Source organism: Paramisgurnus dabryanus, chromosome 4 (assembly GCF_030506205.2).
Source record: "Paramisgurnus dabryanus chromosome 4, PD_genome_1.1, whole genome shotgun sequence".
In the NCBI taxonomy this organism is placed as follows: Eukaryota; Metazoa; Chordata; class Actinopteri; order Cypriniformes; family Cobitidae; genus Paramisgurnus; species Paramisgurnus dabryanus.
The window spans coordinates 13,314,251-13,319,238 of record NC_133340.1 but is presented as its reverse complement, the minus strand read 5'-3'; the positions used below and the strand labels follow the sequence as shown (position 1 = coordinate 13,319,238).

The window sequence follows — 4,988 nt, the reverse complement described above, 5'->3', positions numbered from 1 at the left end:
TTGAATATGATTGGTCAATAGCTGTGTTTTATTTGGGATAAACGCTACACCCACACTCTCAAATAAAGGGTACAAAAGTTGTCACGGGGGCTGTACCTTTTAGGTACCAGTTTTCATTACTAATGTGTACCTTTGAGGTACCAATATGCACCTTTTAGGTACAAAAGTGTACTTTTTGAAAAGGTCCTGCCTCATTGACAACTTTTGTACCTTTTTGTACCTTGTATCATTGGGCAGCACCCGTGGCAACATAAACACAATCTTAGTAACTTGTTGCACAGTCTGATTTTAGTAAATTTACTTCATAAAAGCTGTGTTGTGTGGTAACCTTTTTTATTAAAGCAATAAGCTACTCGAGGGCTAGTGCTGTATCGTGAATAAGTTGAAGGTGTTGCAGGAACTCCGCTTGCATCGCGCCTGACAACGGCTTTCAGCTGTAACTTATTCAGGATACAGCACAGCCTCTCGTAACTTTTTGCTTATCTAATAATTTACTTTGGCAGTCCATGACACCTAAGATGGAAAATATTGACTGTAAAATGTAACATAATCCAACAGAAAAGGTAAACGTTTGGAAGATACACGGCTACATACCCCCTGTGAAATCTACACATTAAAACCACCATAAATCTCAGCTGAAGTCACTGACTCTAAACACTAAATAAAATCTCTACCTGCTTCTCACGAGCAAGCGTGCATATATGCATGTCTATGCATGACATAACGTGGGAAAACCCAAACAGAGATAGCGGCGCGAGTCTGTGACATACTCGCAGCAGTGCCGATGGGCCCCTCTCCCCCTCAGAAGGCCAGATACTAATGATGACTGTTAACATTCCTCCGTTCAAACTCACATGTGCTCTGGCGCCCTGAAGAGAGCAGAGAAGCAAGGTCTAGCACCACTGACAGGCCAGAGCTTTCTCACCTGTAGTCCGAGCTTTAATGGCCCTTCGTGCACGCATAAATTGCTCAGAAGGCAAAGACCAGCACATTTATGCCACTTTGGGTTGTGCAAAGCAGTAAAAGTAGCTCAGTCTGGGCCGAGCAAATCAATGATATTGATTTTTTTTCTAATAATTATTAGACAAAAACTCTTGAAACATTTTGATTGACTTAACAAACAGTTTTGTCTGCAGTCTAATAACTGCTTTACAGTTTATTCTCATACAAAGGTGACAGGTAGTTCACTATAGATCCTCTTAAAATGCAAATTCAGAGGGTTGAAATAGATTTAAAATGGGTCAGTGGTCTTTGAGTATGAACTTGTTTTTTTATATATTGAACTGACAATGGTTTATTAAAAGTTATTAATGATTTATCGCTTGGTTATTAAGTCCCTTTCACACATTCAGTCTATACTGGTAGATTGCAGTTCATAGATCATGTGTAAACAGGACTTTTTAAAATTAACCCGTCCTGCCAATTTATCAGTTTGGGAAGTTGTAAGACTACTAGAAATTTACTGGTATGATGCTATCTGTGAACAGAGAATAGACCCTTTTACAGCTCACGTGATCAAATAGCCTGCGCGCGCATTTGGGCAACGGAAGTGGTGTTATTCCCCATTGGTTCTAACGTGGTAGCAACTCAGAAAGTTTATTAAAACGGTTTCTCAACATCAAAATGTCCCGTTGTTGCGTTTGGTTGCACTAATATAATATACTAATATACGTATATATGTATCTGGCAACTTTATTTTTGGCCATCTGCTAACGTCTTTTATCCACTCCACTATAGTACACGGATCTGGTAGCTGTGTTGAAAATGTTGATAAAGTCAATTTTTTAAAAATAACTTACTGTTTGTGTTGCTTCACTGTTGATTCTTACGATACTTCCGTTGCCTAAATCCGCGCGCATACGCTGCCACGTCATCATTGTGTACAAACAGTAAAAGGGTCTATTCACCTTATTTTTCACGACAACAAGGGCGGCGCCATTGCGCTCATTTTGTCAACGTTCTTCCGGCCGCATAGACGATGAGCAGCTGAGGCAGTGACTGAAGGCGACGTGTTAAGCTTAAAAAGCTCACTCGAGCGCCTTTATGTTTCTTTCTTACCAATTTTAAGCCAACTGAGGAACACCCTTATCCCAAGTAATGGTTCGACTACGATGTTCCGGTAACTTTAAACCACGCCTGGTGTTGAAAAGGTGGCCAGTTTCAGGTAAGCTTATCTTAGCTAACTTTGTGCTCGTTCGCCTAAAGTTAGATTTGTGATGTCCGTTCTACAAATACACTTAAGATCAGTAACGTTAGTTTATAAAATGCAACTATTTGAATGGTTTTAATTGTCCACCTATATTTTTATATTTACGATAGTACAACAGTATATTATAGTACATTGCATTCTTACAGTAGCCCATGTGATTCCTACAAGTTACTGAGATTTCAGATGCTAGAATGTCAGTTCATTTCTCATTCAGATATTGATAATGACCTATTAAACAACGTATTATTTAACACTGAAGTTAAAGGTTGTGTGTATAATGTTTCTGTCTCTTTTTAATGCATCTCTCTCTTACACACTGTTCTGTTTAAGTATGGGTGCCATTTATAGATATTAATTCTCATGATGCAAGTTTATTTTAAATACTAACATAAAAATGTTTATGGTTATATTGTTTTTACAGATGCATTGATGTTTAGTGATGCAGTGGACAACTGTGAGGATGATACAATCAACATGTTCCTAAACTGTGATGCAGAAACACAATGGGAGCATCTATCCGTCTCTGACCACAACTACAAAATCACAACTCAACCTGAAGCAACCTACATCTGATATGGGAAAACAATGGTGCGGTTTCCCGGACAGGGCTTATCCTGGTCCCAGGCTAAAATGCATATTTGAGCTACAATAATTTAAAAACACCTTTTACTGACATACCTCAACATATATGAGTGCCATTGTTTTGTCACAAGATGCGCACCAGTCTTGTTTTTTTGTAGGATTTGTTTGTAAAAACTAAAATGTCCTAATATAATTAAGGCCTAGTCCTGTAAACCCTGTCCGAGAAACCGCTTCAATGTGTTGAGCTGGCACAAATGTACATATCTCTGCTAAGAAACAACCATCTTTGGTTCAGCTTTACACAGGGTTGATATTGCATCCATTACACAGTCGCCAAGCACTTTACCAGTACATACACCAACAGCTTCCAGATAAACACTTGGGATCAGCTCCTGATGAATCCGATAAAGCTGTGTCTTAATTTATTGCAGGGTGGTCTTGCTTTACCTGTTGTAAAGTTACATTAAACCTTCATATGTGATCAGATGTCATGCAGTGATATTAAACATTTACAGTGTGATCAGATGTTGTGCGTTTATATTAAACCTTTACAATGTGATCAGATGTTGTGCATTTATATTAAACCTTTACAATGTGATCAGATGTTGTGCATTTATATTAAATCTTTACAATGTGATCAGCTGTTACCTGTCATGCAGTTATATTAAACATTTACTATGTGATCAGATGTAACCTGCCATGCAGTTATATAAACCTTTACAGTGTGATCAGTTATTATCTGTAAGGAATTTCTTAAACCATATATGAGCTTTGTAGATTCCACTTAAAAGGATTTAAGTCTCATGATTTGAAGGAATAAGTGTTGGCAAGTTTGCAAATGAATTCTATCATGGTACCACATAAAAACGAAATAGTTATTGGACTGGCTAAGGTGCACATTTGCTATAAAAAAGACGAAATCACTGTGTAAATATTGGTAGACATACTTTTAATAATTTTCAATGCTGCTCCATCAACTCCTGACAGGACGAGGTAATTAAATATGTCCAATAGGTTACTTGCCGCGGCTGCTTCATATCGTCTAACCACGAGACGATTGATGGGACAATATAAGACTATCCAATCGTCGTATTAAGTTTTAACCGTGCTCTTAATTTAAAACATTTATAGCAGTAGCGATATTTGTCATTTCACTAAAGTTGTAGTGAACTACAAACAATCTTCTAACCACCAAACTAACCACCGAATGCACTGTGCCATATTAGCAGCGGAAGTCGGTTGACAAAATGCGGAAGAGCGAAGAATTAAAAAGGGGCGTGGCGGAATAAGGTGAATAGGATTCCCGGTATGAGAATGGACGACGTCAGAAACCGCTGACAGCTTCGGGCAAATCATTATGTTCTGATACAGATGACGCATTTACCTCCCTGTGCTGTTTACTGAAGTTTCTCTCCACATGCTGCTTGAAGTCGAACACACATAAAGTTGTAAATCATCCAAATCTGTTCACCATAGTTATTTTAAACAGTTTACTATATTTGCAGAATTGCCCAAGTCGTTTGCATACTCTCTCTGAAGCTTTATGTTCAGACATTACGGTTTAATCTTTTAGACACTGGTTGAGATGTTTCCCTTGCGACTCTTTGCTTGGACAAGAGTAACCGTGCACGACTGTCAGCATTTGCTACAGAATTAGAAACAATAAAAATATGGATATAAAGTCATAACCCACCATTGTTTGCAGCACGGCGATCAGGGGAAACTTCCGCTCTCTGACATAGTTTACCAATATTTTGGTATTGATGTGCGAATCTTACTGGAAAAGTACGGTGGGCTTGTGTGAAAAGCATTTTTTTATTTACTGGTAAAATCAAGTCATTCTGGTAAATTCATGTTTTTTACTACAATTACTGTTTGAAAAAGGCTATTGTGTTACGAAATTTGTATAATTAAAGCTTACAATTTTTAAATATCACCAAAGAGTGAAACACACTGTTAATTTTTTACTTACTTCATATATATATCCATATATCCATATATACTTTATATATAACAGTCCAAAAAAGTAGATCATCTGTGTTCTCATTGGGTTTGGGCCAAATTCAAAAAGTTTATTAAGTATATTAAATGTTTATTTATTAATTAAATGTATTAAATATTATGAAGTACTTACAAATTAAATACACGTTTTGGTAGCACTTTATTTTACAGTACGTGTACTTACCTTGTACATATA

At 37.2% G+C, this 4,988-nt stretch overlaps 1 long non-coding RNA gene across 1 annotated transcript; it reads left to right on the top strand.

Moving 5' to 3' along the window:
- The first annotated feature begins 1,493 nt into the window (after window positions 1-1,493).
- Window positions 1,494-3,389, top strand: LOC135746792 (uncharacterized). Its single transcript, XR_010531623.2, has 2 exons — window positions 1,494-2,164; window positions 2,631-3,389. It is a non-coding gene; the product is annotated as an uncharacterized lncRNA (long non-coding RNA).
- Window positions 3,390-4,988: the final 1,599 nt, after the last annotated feature.